The 14,321-nt window shown below is 41.5% G+C and overlaps 1 protein-coding gene across 5 annotated transcripts in view; it reads right to left on the minus strand.

Moving 5' to 3' along the window:
* The window catches only part of LOC104588545 (Calcium-binding EF-hand family protein), a 29,884-nt gene extending 24,739 nt beyond the window's left edge, over nucleotides 1–5,145 (minus strand). The window contains exons 1-3 of one of the 5 annotated variants that reach the window (XM_010246512.3): nucleotides 4,902–5,145; nucleotides 4,758–4,797; nucleotides 4,014–4,178 (exon numbers count right to left, since the gene is read on the minus strand). The gene's annotated coding sequence lies outside the window, so the exon portion shown is untranslated. Of the gene's footprint in view, nucleotides 1–4,013; nucleotides 4,179–4,745; nucleotides 4,798–4,901 lie in introns of all 5 variants that reach the window. The other 4 variants (XM_088896554.1, XM_010246510.3, XM_010246511.3 and 1 more) reach the window with 4 other exon arrangements.
* Nucleotides 5,146–14,321: the final 9,176 nt, after the last annotated feature.

Here is a 14,321-nt window from a genome sequence, read left to right on the forward strand (position 1 = left end):
TCTTTCTAAAACTGGGTACCAAAAGATTTCTGTTCTAGAATTTCCCCCCAGGGGCAAACCTAAATATACCAGAGGCTAACCACTTACCTCACAACCTAAAGCCCTAGCCACCAACTACACTTCATCATCCCGTAAATTCACCCCCACTACACAACTCTTGTTCAAATTGATTTTCAGATTAGAGACTCTCAAAATGCATCACCACCAATCTCAAATTATCCATCTCCTCAATTTCCCCTTCACAAAAGAGAATGATATCATCCGCAAATTGTAGGTAAGTGACAATCACTTGTTGCCTCCCAACTCTCCATCCTTTCAGTAGATTTCTTGAATCAGCCCTAGAAATCAAGACACTTAGGATATCTACTACTAAGGTGAAGAGGAAAGGTGACAAAGGGTCTCCTTGTCTAAGGCCCCTCTTTGCAAGGAAGAAGTCCCTAGCTACTCCATTCACTAAGATTGAGAAGTGACAAGAGGTAACACAACCCTTCATCCACTTACACCATCTCTCCCCAAAGCCTCTATTCTTCAACACTTCTAGCAAGAAATCCCAATCCACCAAATCATAAGCCTTTTCTAAGTCAAGTTTACAGATCAGACCCTTTTCTCCTTTTCTTTTTTTGTAATCCACACATTCATTGGCTATTAAAATATGATCAATAATTTGCCTCCCTTTCACAAAGGCTCCTTGATTCGGTGAGATTAAGGAATGAACAACTTTCTTGAGTCTTAGTGCAAGAACTTTAGAAATGATCTTATACAAACTCCCAATCAGACTGATCGGTCTAAAGTCCTTGAGCTGAACTGCAAGCACCTTCTTAGGGATCAAAGCTATGAAGGTAGCATTTGCACCCGCATTTAATTTTCCTCTTTCAAAGAATTCCAAGAAGACCTCCACTAGGTCATCACCTAAAATGTCCCAACAGTCTTGATAAAAAGCCATAGTGAATCCATCCAGGCCTGGGGCTTTTGATCTTTCCATAGAGAAAATTGTTTCCTTTATTTCTTGAACCTCAAATGGTCTTTCCAAGGGTTCCAACAATTCCCTTTCTCCAACATGCCACTCAAAGTCAGTTAGAGTCTCTCTTACTCTACTGGGGCTGTCATAAATGGATTTAAAATGCTCCACAAAAGCTTTTGCAATTTCTTCCTCTCTTGTCAGCATTGCCCCATTCCATTCCAAACTTTCTACTATGTTCTTCCTCTTTCTTCCACTTGCCAAGTTATGGAAAAATCTTGTATTACCATCTCCTTCTTTCAATCACTTGCATCTTGATTTTTGTCTCCAGCTTATCTCTTCTTTTCTGAGAATTTCCTCCAACTCTTGTTTCAACTTCCATCTCTCTTCCCTTTCTTCACGCCTCAACCCTCTCTCTACCTCAGCAACATCAAGTTCTTAAATCCTTTTACTAATAGCCTCCTTTTTGTCTTCAATTCTACCAAACTCTTCTTTGTTCCAAGCTTTGATCCTGGCTTTTAGCTTTTGTAGCTTCTTATAAAATCAAAATCCCTTCCATCTAAACTCCACCTGATCCTCTTCCCACCATTCTTTTACTTTCTTTTGAAAGCCTGGATGTAACAATTCATCTTTTCATCTACAACAAAGAATTGGGTGGTTCATTAGATGGATGTGAAAAAGGCCTTTTTGCATGGACATTTGAAGGAGACAGTGTATATGAAGCCACCCCCTAGTTATTGTGATGATCCTAATCTTGTTTGTTGCCTCAAGAAGTCACTATATAGTCTCAAACAAGCACCTAGGACCTGGTTTAAGAGACTAGATCGATTATTATTGATGTTGGTTTCACTCAGAGCTCCTCAAACTACTCTTTTTTCACCTCATAGTGTCCTTAGGGTATCACTTGCTACTCTATGTTGATGATATATTCTCATAATTGGTGATGACCAAGGTGGTATACATCAGCTAAAGCAACTTCTCAGTCAATCCTTCAAGATGAAGGATCTAGGTCCTATGACATACTTTCTAGGCATAGAAGTTGATTATAATTCTTGTGACTACTTTGTTAATCAGCAAAAGTATGCTACTAACTTGGTCAAGCTTGCTCATCATACAAATACCAAGTTGATATTCCAAGTCAATAGGATGCTACTTTGTACCCTAGGTTTAAAGTATTGACATATCTGATATGCACAAACAGACGTATCAGGTGTTCTGATGCAACAAAACACTCTTTTTTTGTTTTTTTTTCAAAATTGGTCTAGGGTCGATCTTAGGCTTGCCTACCACCTAAAAATGCCCAAATTCCCAAAGCCCCTTTATTTCCTCTCTCAAAGCCCCATCGTATGGGGCATATGGTATTGAAATTTTGAACCTTACCTATATAGTCGACTTGTGGGGGGCCTTATTTATCTCACCATGACACGCCCAGACATATCTTAGAGTTCAGATTGTTAGCAGTTTGTTCCCTCTCCTCGCTAGCCATACATGATAGTTGAGCATCCTATTATCTAATATGTTAGGGGTACCTTTATCTTATGGTCTTTTCTTTCCCTCCACTTCATCTCTCTAGCTATCAACTTATGCAAATGCTGACTGGATTGGTTGCCCAGATACTAGACACTCTATATTGGGTGATGTATCTTTCTAGGTGATTAAGTTATTTCTTGGAAATGTAAGAAGAAGTAGCAGACCATTTCCAATTCTTCTACCGAATCAAAATATCAAGCCATGTCTTCGGCAAGTAGTGAAATTATTTGGCTCGTCACTTTTCTGTTATCTCTATATTGACGAATCATCTATTATCCCCTCATTGGCTAACAATATTAGCACAACCAAGATTGCTTCTAATCCAATTTTCCATGAGAGGACGAAGCATATTGAAGTAGACTGCCACTTTATTTGGGATCTCCTTACTACATACCACATCTCACTTCCTCATGTTTCTTCTAACCTTCAATTGGCAGACATCTTCAGAAAAGCTATGACAAGAGCCAGACATACTTTTCTTATGGGCAAACTAATGCTAGTGCCCTTGCATCAGTTTAAGGGGGAGTGTAGAGACAATGAGGGTTAAAGTTGTAATTTACTTGTTCTTGTTGTACACATTCATTTATTCTTGTATTATATACTTTTACTTCTTGTATCATAAGGGTGAAAGTGCCATTTCATTTCTTTTTAATATAAATACCTTTCTCTTGGTTTGGTTGAACACAAGAAACACCACAAAATCTATTTGTCTTCTCTTGTTCGAACTGCACTGACAACTTTATGTATAGTGCAAATAGTTTACATATGTCACCTATCTAAAAGAAATAGCTTACATATATCTTGATTTGGGCTTTTGGCTTTTTGTATCAAGCCCTTGCTTTTTTGTGTATCCTCTCTTGTATTTCTCTCCTTTTGAATAAAATCATTACCCTTTTTTCAAAAAGAAAAACAAGTCGTTTACCATCAAATCATCATACGGTCCCAAGGATCTATTGCCTAGAAAGGCAAATTTTGTCACCAAAAAGTCAATCCAATAATGAAATAGAAGAATACCTACTTCAACAATAGAAACACAAACACCATGCAAGATAGAGCCAGCTCCATGTCATCATTTGATGTTGTTCAAATTAAGGACTAATACACAGTGACATGGAACCGTGATTGGTAATAAACATAGACATGGTTATCAGCATTGGTGCCTAAAGATGGGAGCTTTACATTAAACTAAGCATTGGAAAATTTTCTCCATCTTCTCTACTATCCCATATGACACATTTTACCTACAACAATGACCATAATCTGCAATTCTGTTTCCCTATCTATTAGTATTTACTTGAAACTTTGTCCAAGGAAAAGTCTAGCCTCTATTTGTGGAAGTTTCTTGTTCATTTACTTTGTTAATTGTTATAGATGGCTTTAGCTACCCTATTAAGCTGGCAAAACAACATGGTTCCTCCTTTTCATCAGTCCTATCCTATCCCTATCATTGGCCCTGCTATCTATAACATAAAGATAGCTTCTTCCTTGAGAAACAAGAACCCAATAGAAAATGTATGAATCATACCTAAGAATGCCTGAAAGAACGATATTATGAATTTATGTCCAAAGACAAATTATCCCTGTTCATCAAAAAGAACTGAAACTCCAACCCTCCTGAGTACTTCCAGAGATAGGGTTAATTGAACCCAAGCAATCTTCAGTTTAACCCAAGAAAATCAGTCCCCGTTGCCTGTTTAATACATGGCAAACGCATCATTAACTACCAGGTATTGGAATTCCAGATCTCCTTAGCATGAGACCTAAACATATCTAAAAAGAAACATGAACCGAAAACAATCTTAAGACTCTTCTTTCCTCTCATTTCCTTGGAACTCTCTTATCATCTTTGCACGTTTTAGTAAAGCGCCAACCCATCAAAGTGATCCATTACAAAAAAAAAAAAAAAACTGCATAGCCATCAAAAGGAGAAAAAAAAAAAAAAACACATTTTTAAGTATGTAAAAGAAAAGCATAGAATAGTTGCAATTTCTATTAAATGATGACAACAGAAAAATAAGTAAATCAAAAGTGAAATGGATAACCGTTAAAACAATAAAGGACATGAAAATCGATATTCATAAAGGATCAAAAGTGAAACTTCCATCGACTAAACAGAAATAAGTAAAATAAATGAGATACTTCACAACCGAAGATGCCTCTTTATCAGATTTAATCTCGAAAGAATCCCATTTCTTTTTATTTTAACTATGCCTATAGACATGGAGTGGATAGTATAATAATTTGGCATGAAACTCACGACAAAAGTCACCTGGGTCTTTCCAGCCTTTTGTTACTGAATTTCCATAGAGCTGGTAAAAGAATAGAATAACCAAATGCCACCGAGAACGCACAAGTCAGAAACACTGAGGAACAGAAGAATTTCAAACAATAGATTTAATACATGTTTGCAGACCTTTGCATGCACCCAATATTTAATCGACAGAGAGATGTCTGATCTTCCCACTCTTCTTTAACGAATCTGCAAGGAACAAACCAAACAAACAGAGCAGAGAGAGAGAGAGAAAGATTTAATTGTAATTAAGCTTGCTGCGGATGTTGTAAGTGCTTGCTATGGGATATCTTTGCACAAGAGGGGAAAGTGGAGGAAATGTGCTGCCAGAACCCAGAGGACACTTGCCTTGGGGAGAAGTAAATTGAGTTCGTTTGAGTCCCTCAGATTTTATTGGTTTTCTACCCACGACGTGCGCCTAACCCACCACGCATTATCTGTCATCTTTACACTTGTATGGCTGTACTTTCTCAACGTACAGAGAGGGGTCATCCTAACAGTGCATCCCACCGTGTATAGCAGAACATCCCGCCGTGCATTTAGAATATCATCGATCATTAATAATGGGAAAATTCCAGATTGTACCCTGTACTTTACGAGTAGTTTCAAGTTAGCTGCTGAACTTCAAAAATCATGTCACCTGTACTTCAGGGTAGTGTGAAGTTAATCCATCAACTTTAAATCGTATCACCCTATCTAAATTTTAGAAAATGTTAATTTAGTACCCGTTGTTAATAATTTATCAGTTCTAAAATTACCGTTGAAGAAGACAATGTCCTTCCTTGGACGGATATAACACTGTAATACGATTGATCAGAACCGAATATGAGAGAGATGAGTTCGTCAGCTTCAACTAAGGGCGGCAAGGGAATGCCAAAGGCTTCCAAATCGGTTTTCAGGTCTCAGAAGGCCGGTCTACAGTTCCCCGTGGGGAGGATTGCCAGGTTTCTCAAAGCCAGCAAATATATTGAGTGTGTTGGTGTAGGAGCTCCGGTCTATCTCTCGCCTGTTATTGAAAACTAGCTTGTCTTCATCGGTTGGAGCCCAGCTAACATTCGTATAATGATTAACCAGTCAATTTGTCAAAACCCAGAAAGCAAACGAACATATTTCAAGCTTTGGTGGAGCTTGAGTACATACGCGATGTTCATAGTATGGGAAACGTTAAATGTATGCAAAGCAATTTTAAGAGATGTATTTAGATAGCTTTATATATTTATATACGTATGTGTATTAGAGAAAAATTAAGAAACGAGATATATACGCTTAGAAATATTATAAATACTTTAATAAATCATAAAAATACTGAAGGAAGGTGAAATCCATCATATAGATGGCCGAACCATGTCAGATGGTTGGGTGAAATTTCAAAATTTTTTTTGTAACCTTCTGGGAATCGTATTCTCAGTTTTAGAAAAATTGCCTTTTTTTTAGAATCGTCCTTGCATCGAAACTAGACCAGATATGAAATCAAAAGAAATGAAGAAGTATACCTGATACGGATTCCACAAATGTAGCTCCCAAAGTGGTAGTTCACGCCCAAACTAAATCTCAAAACCAGTTTCCATTGAAGATGGTGCAACTTGAGTTGAAGCCAGTTCAGCAACGTAATTTTCAGCAAAACTACAACCCAACACCTTGGATTGTATAAGAGAGGTGAGCACGAATTTTCTCTGTATTTTTCTTGCAAAAATCAGAGGTGGAACTGATCAAGATCAGTCCAAGAAGTGGATGTCAAATTAGGGTTTCTAGGGCAACAAGAACAGAGAGAGAGAATTGAGAGCAGAGTTAATTGGAGCAGATTCAATCTCCTATTTTCTTAGTCTTAAGGATCATCACTCCTAATCAAATAAGGAGGTTCTTAATCCAAATATTTATTTAGATTTGGACTGTCTATGTGGATAATACTTATCCTCTTATCTTAATGGTTGATCCAGACTCGTATTCAAACCCATATTTGCCCAAATCACATGACTGCTCAATCTATCATGTGACACCCTGATTAATCCAATTAATCATGGGCTTTAGACCCAATAAGCAAGTGGCTAATGTCCCTAGGTAGTTGCTAGTCCATTTAGGTTCACTTTGTATGGTGTGGGACCCCAACAATGACCTTACATAATCCCACATGGATTCGGCCCAGCCTCTATGAAAAGGCTTGGCTAAATTCACTATCAAGTACAATGAACCCCTGAATCCATCAATATAGACTCTTAATGGGCCCAATATTTACAGTAAATGATCCTTGAGTCCAGCCATCCTATGAAGGCCCAAGGACAATGGATTTAAGTAAGATATAGTCCATCAGGTAAATAGCCCTTAATGGTCTCTTACACTGAACCTCTCAGCCCAAAATGATCAAACACTACCCGACAGGGAAGGACCTCTCCCATGGCTGCGAGGTGTAGTGTTGCACTCTCTGCTCGGATGGGTCCTAGGAATTAAAACTTTTGCAAACATTTTTCTTAAAAACATAATATTATATATATAATATAAATATAAAAATATATTTTGCAAAACAAATCATGGTTGAAATCTACCGACAGTTTTGGTTTCCATCAGAGAGAGTGCAGTCCCAATCATTCACTTTTTTTTACTAAGGGGCTGATCCTGTCACTATGATCTCCTACTCGAGTGAATTCTCAGACTGCCCCAACATACCCAAGTTTTGACCCCCAAAGGATCTCACTGATTGGCATATCAAAGACAGTCTGATCCAACACTCGGTACAGTACCATAATCAAGTCTAGGGGTTATGTATAACTTTTCAGTTTTGCCCATCAGTCTCCAAGGTCCAAGGCATAACTGGAAATTGGTCTGAGTTCAGTGTTTCAAACAAACATACACTACATGTGTTTTAGGTCCAACCCTAGCAGCTGAGAAAGGATGCCCCAACTTTCTTGGTAGCACATTAGTGTCAACCTTGGCAGGATAAACTCTCCAAGTTTAACCAACAGCTGAGAACATTCTAAATTAACATGAGTCCCATAAGTGTCTAGTTTAAGGGGTAATTACACAAAAACACACAAATCATAACATGAAACAATTATATACTTTTACTCATTTACAATAAATGTATCAGTACATCAATTTGATTGGAGCTAAGGGCATACACTATCCAACAAATACATCAACACTAAATATAAGACGTCAATGAGGTGTATATACATTAAATTAATATATTTTAATGGTTTTATGAAGAAATATATTGTAGCTAATTATAATTTCATTAAAAATCCTATGCTTAACTATAACATATAAATTATAACTCTTAAGTTCTAAAGCTTTATGGGATGGGAAAAACCCAACTCTCCTATCCCACCATAAAACATGCATTGGCACAACTTCTATGTGAAAATATAATTAATAGTTATTTATTATTCATTTATGATGGTTCACAATCTAGTCACTCCTAATTGGATGGAAGCTTAGATGTCGGTCTGCTTAGATGGTCGGACAAACTGCAAGAAAGTATGATCAGAGGACTCGGGGTGGCTTACCCGGTGTGGGCACTCTGATGCTTAAGTTAGCTAATAGACTTTGCAAGTTGAAAAGCTTATAAGCAAGAGAGCTAGTGAGCTAATATTGCACATACCTTTTAACATTGGGGTTGAAGCCCTTAAATAGGCGAGTTGTCTTAGGTCTTACGAAACACCTCCGAGATCCCTGGCCCGCGTTACCAAGAGTCTGTTCCGCACCCGGAGATGGACTTTGTGTGAGCTGATAAGCCTTATCAAGTCTGTCTGATCCAGGCGGGATGAGGATGAGGCTTTGTACGTGCGGTGTGATCCCGGAAAAGGTCAAAGACAGTTGGCTAGCTTCTAGAAGTTGGCTACGTGTCACCTCGATAGGTCGGGCCATCACTCACTGCTCAGGCCTCGGTCTTGGCCGAGGTGCCCAAGGTACCCGAGCGGACCTAGCCGGCTGAGGTGGCAAGAAATGCCAAGTCGTCATCTAGAAATCAGGTCATTCCACGTGTCCGCATGCTAATAGGTTGGGCCAAATTACCCCTCATCAATTGCCCCCCACTCCCATGCTAGAGGTGATCAACTCAGTGCAGGAGTTCATGACGAGCCTGGGTAAATTTGGTCTGGTCTCCAACTGGGTTGACATCTGGTTTATAGGTTAAACCTGATTGACCCAATTGGCTCAACAATAGAATTAGATCACGTCTCAGGAACATGTAGATGTCACGCAAACTATAAAGTCTGCGGACTTCAAACACACGCTCAACTGAATTTGACCTTGAAAGTCGAGCGACTACCCTCTTGGGAGTCGTTGGATCAGATTAATCTGGACCGTCCGTGTTCGGCCATACTGGCTATAAATAGGGCCCTTGGGGACCCATTTTTCCTTGTCTTGCTTAAGTTCTCACACTTGGAGGTCGTGCACTAACTTTGATGTCACCAGGTCGGTCTTCAGTCTTCTATCTTCAAGGTTGGTCGTCGGTCCTCTTCCCTTAGATAAGCCATCCTCCTTTGTTCTAGCTCGTTCTTTTTCTTTAAATCATGTCTAGTAGTAGTGTGTTTAGTGAAGAGGGAGTAGAGTCTGATCAGGCCGAGGAGGGTACCTCGGCTCAAGACCTGAAGTCCGGTTCGGACAAGGTGGGTACCTCGATTCAGGACCGGCGAGTCTCCCATAAAAGGGCCTTGTCTTCCCATTACATAGCTTGTCCTAGAGAACCAGACCGCTTTGGTCCTTCCACGATGTCTACCGAAGAAGTCAGTGCTTTGGCTGCTTGGTACAAATTCCATGATTGGTATGGTTACTACCTTCCCTTAAAAGGTTTTCCCTAGGACCATGATGACGAGGAGATAACCGTCTTCACGGAGAACCTAAAGGATGAGCTTTGCTTTGCACTTCACCCATTCATCGTTGAAGCCTTGAAATTTTTTGATGTCACCATTAATCAGCTTCACCCGAACTTGGTCCGTACCCTGGTCAGCACCATTTCTCTTTTCCATGACTTCCGCCTCCCTTTAGAAATAAATACCTTCAGCTTGGTATGCTCAATAGAACAAAATCCCGTTAGTCCTACAGCCAAGGACAAATTTAGTTATTATAAGTCCTTCCGACCTGGATACAAACTCCTTCACAAGTACCCCTCAAAATTCCTGACCTAGAAAAGGAGATACTTTACTCTTGCTGTTGATAGGGGTGGCATTTCCCAACGCACTGGAGGAAAGGCATTAAGATGTACAACCTAGCAGAGTTTGGCCTGAAATTAGAGGATTACTTGACCAAGGAGAAGCTGGTTAAGGCCAGGCTTAGTCCTCTAGGTAGGTCACCACTTCGGGTGAAGGCACCTATTTTCATATTACTTCACTTTTGTGTTGCTTTGACTGACTTTCTACTTGTCTTCTACAGGCATCATGATTGATCTTTCAATGAAAGGGCTCTTCTCTGACATGAAGAAGAGGAAGAGGAAGGCACCCTGAGGCGATTCTTCTCATGAACCGACAGCTGAGCCCACTGCCCCTGCTAAGGCTGAGGAGGTTCCAGTTATTAACTTGGTCAAGGAGGACCAAGAAAGGAGGTCACCACCTCGTCAGCCAGAGGTGGCCTGATATTCCGAGCTGCGGTCCAATCATCTCGGGGCCGGCTCTTCAAGTGAAGGCCTTGAGGAGAACCAAAGCATCATTCCAGACCAGTCTCAAAAAGATTATGGAGGCTACTTTCCCCGAGGAGGTCTCCCATCTTGCCGAGCATTAGAGTGCTAAATTGGGCGCGAAGATAATGCGCTATCTCATGGTAGTATGTCTCGACCTCATTACTGTGTTGTTGCTGATGTTATCTCTAATACTTACTGAAATTTGTTCCTTTTGTAGGCCAACTCTATGACTCACGCACTCCTGAAGTAGTCCGAACAACAGCTTTCGAGGGTGAAGAGTGTCGAGGTGGTGGTGGCTGAGTATCAGGTCAGAGTGGAGAAGGTCGTTGGTGTCATCAGCAAATTAAAGGATGAGGTGCAAGCGAAACACGAGCACTCCAGAAGACAGGCGCTTGATATAGAGCAACTACAAAAGGAGAACAAAAGGCTAAAGAAGGAAGTCGAGGAGAAGAAGACCACTTCCGCTAAGCGAAAATCTATTCTCCTTAAGGGGATCAAAGATGCCAAGGTTCTCATTGTCAAGAAATGTAAGGCTTCAGTGGAGTTTCACGAGGATAGACAGAACCTCAGTACCACTGCCTTCGGCAAGGGCTTTAAACTCTGTTGCTGGATGACGAGATAGGAATTTCTCGAGCTCGACTTTGGATCTATCACCACCTCGGTCATCACTTCGGCGATGTTGGATAGGGCCAAAGAAGACCCAAACTCCGAGGAGGAGGATGACAACTTCAACAAGGGAGTTGCGGGAAAAGACGATTTGGATGCTGATGCAAATGAAGCCATGGAAACCGACGAAGCCAAGGATGACACCACTACTACTGAGGAGGATGGGGGCAAGGAGCCCTAGAATACTTGATCTCTCTCTTTGACTCTTTTCTTGGACCCCCATTGTACAAACATTACTCATTGAGCCTCCGAGCCCGGTCTAGTAGGCTTTTCACTTTTTTTACATTGATGTATGAACTCACATTTTGAAGTAATGAAAATGCAATCTTTCTTTTGACCACCTCACATACAATCATCTTCTAAACATTGAACTTCAAAAAATTTTCTAAGTGTAGGTTCTCCCGAAGGTGCCTAACTTCTAGAATGGCTAGGCATGGTATGGGGTAACCCAGAGTGAATGTGAGCCAAGGCGACTAGGCATAGTATGGGATGTAATCCAAACTGCCTATCCACCAACAAGGCATAATAAAAGATGTCACTAAACCGCCCATATGCTTAAAAGTGACTAGGTCTTATTTTATCGCAGTGTTGAGGTCATCACCAGCTCGATACAAGGGCCCTTAGGCTTAGAGTGACTCAACATCCACTTTTCCATACATAATTTAGCCATCGTGCAGCCTGACCAAGTTGCCGAAGCAAGCGGTCATCCATACTTAGAATAACTTTGATGTGGCGGATGCTTGATTTCCGAGCTCATATGTAGTACTTCCTTAGGTTATCGACGTTCCAAGCGCGGGGTACCTGCCTCCCTTCCAATGTCTCGATCTCGTATGTCCCTTCACCGAACACCCATCATACTCTGTAGGGACCTTCCTAGTTCGGTCCCAGCTTACCTACACCGGGCTCAAGTACCATGACTTTCCGAAGTATAAAGTCGCCAACTCGGAAGTGTTGTCGCTTGACTTGGGCATTATAATACCGATCTACTCGTTGTTGGTAAGTTATAGTCCGTATATAAGCCAAGTCGCGCACTTCTTCGATCAGGTCGAGGTTGGTCTATAGCTCATTGTCACTGGCCTCCTCGTCGTACGCTTCTAACCGCAAAGTCGGTACTTCGATCTCGGTAGGGATGAGGGCCTCCGTACCATACGTCAAGTTGAATGGGGTCTCTTCGGTTACAGTATTAATGGTAGTATAGAAGACCCAAAGGACACTATGCAGCTCGTGAACCCACAAACACTTAGCTTGAGAAAGTTGAGCTTTGAGTCCGCGGAGGATTGCCCTATTCGTTACCATGGCTTGTCCATTTGCCTGTGGATGTGCTAACGAAGTGAAATTCTGCTAGATCCCCATTTCAGCACATCAATTCTGAAACTTTATGTCCTCGAACTGCTTCCCATTGTCGGATATCAACACCTTCGGTAGTTTGAATCTGCATAAAATATTATTCTAGAAGAAATTTTGTATGTTTCGGGTTGTGATGGTCACTAGTGGCTCTGCCTCCACCCACTTCGTGAAATAGTCAACCACCACAACTAGGAATCTTCTTTGCTTGGTCGCCAGGGGGAACGAATCGAGGATGTCTATACCCCATTAAGTGAAGGGCCACGGGCTGGTGAAGTATATTGGCATGCCTCTGGTAGCTATCACATTTCCAAACGAGCTCAAGTGCATCCGCCTTCATTGTAGGCCAATAAAATCCTTGCCTTAGTGCCTTTTGAGCAAGTACTGTGCCCCCTAGGTGTCCTCTACAAAGACCTTCATGGATCTCGTGTAGCACTTGGCTTGCTTTTAAGGGCTGCAAGCAGCGCAGGTAGGGGAGCGTAAAGGATCTCCTATATAGCCACTCACCAATGAGGACATAGCGAGCTAACTGACACTCTACCCTTTGAGCTGCCTTACAATTTGCTGGTAGGGTCCCATGGAGCAAATAATCGATGAGCGGATCAATCCAGCTCGGTTCTACGGTCAACACGGGAGCGACCTCTTCTGTCGCCATCACAATGCTAGGTTGTAGCAAGTCTTTAATGTACACTGTCCTCATTGTGAGATCGCTTGTGCTGGCTAGCTTAGAAAGTGCATCGTCCTTAGCGTTTTTTTATCCTGGTACTTGTCGAATGAACTAGGAGTGGAAGCCGAGTAGGATCTCCCTCACTTTGGCCAGATAAGCTATCATGGCGGGTTCTCGAGCCTCGTACTCACCATTCACCTAGTTCACAACCAACTGAGAATCGCTGCACACCACGACGTGCTTTGCGCCGACCTCCTTTGCCAACGCCAGCCCGGCTATCAGTGCCTCATACTCCGCTTCGTTGTTTAATGTTTTGAATGCAAACTGGAGGGTGTACTCCAGCTTCACCTCGCTTGATACATAGAATATGAGTCCAACTCCTTTTCCTCGTTGATTAGATAAGTCGTCGACATGGAGGATCCATGGCTCCTTGTCCTAGGCCGAGGTCTCTCTGGTCAGAATGGGTGTTGCGCTGGTGGATGCATCTGACGTGTTGGTCAGCTCAGTCACCTAAGCGGCAGGCATACTGAACGTGCACTCGGCGACAAAGTCAGTCAAGACCTGTTTCTTAATTTTTGGGCATGGCTCAAACCAGATGTCGTATTCACTTAGCTTGATGGCCCACTTCATCAACCATCCTGAGACCTTGGGCTTTTGAAGAACATGCCTTAGAGCTTTACCAGTTAAGACGACAATAGTGTGGGTAGTAGGGACATAGCTTTTGAGCTTCTATGACTAGTGCAAATGCCAACTTCTCGATGTCGGGGTACCTGGTCTCAGCTACCTTTTACTAATATAGTAGATGGGTCTTTGGACCTGGTCTACTTCCCTTATTAGTATTGAGCTGACTACCTCATCACTCCTAGAGAGGTAGAGTCTTAGCTCGTCTCCAGGTTCAGGTCGGGTCAATACAGGTGGTGAACTTATGTACTTCTTGAGTTCGTCAAATGTGAGCTGGCACTCTTCGGACTACTCAAAGTCCTCGTTCTTTTTTATGGCCTTAAAAAAAGGTAAACATCGACTAGCCAACTTAGATATAAATCAGTTCAGGGTGGCAATTCAACCAGTTAATCGTTGTACTTTCTTTATTGACTTAGGTGGTGTCATATTTAAAATAGCCTGGATTTTATCCAGTTTGGCTTCGATACCACGTTGGTGCACTATATAGCCAAGGAACTTGACCGATGTGACCCCGAAGACACACTTGTCAGGGTTGAGCTTCATGTTATATTTTCTTAAGATTTGAAAAAACGCA

Source organism: Nelumbo nucifera, chromosome 1 (genome assembly GCF_055504915.1).
Source record: "Nelumbo nucifera cultivar China Antique chromosome 1, China Antique-T2T, whole genome shotgun sequence".
Lineage (NCBI taxonomy): Eukaryota > Viridiplantae > Streptophyta > Magnoliopsida > Proteales > Nelumbonaceae > Nelumbo > Nelumbo nucifera.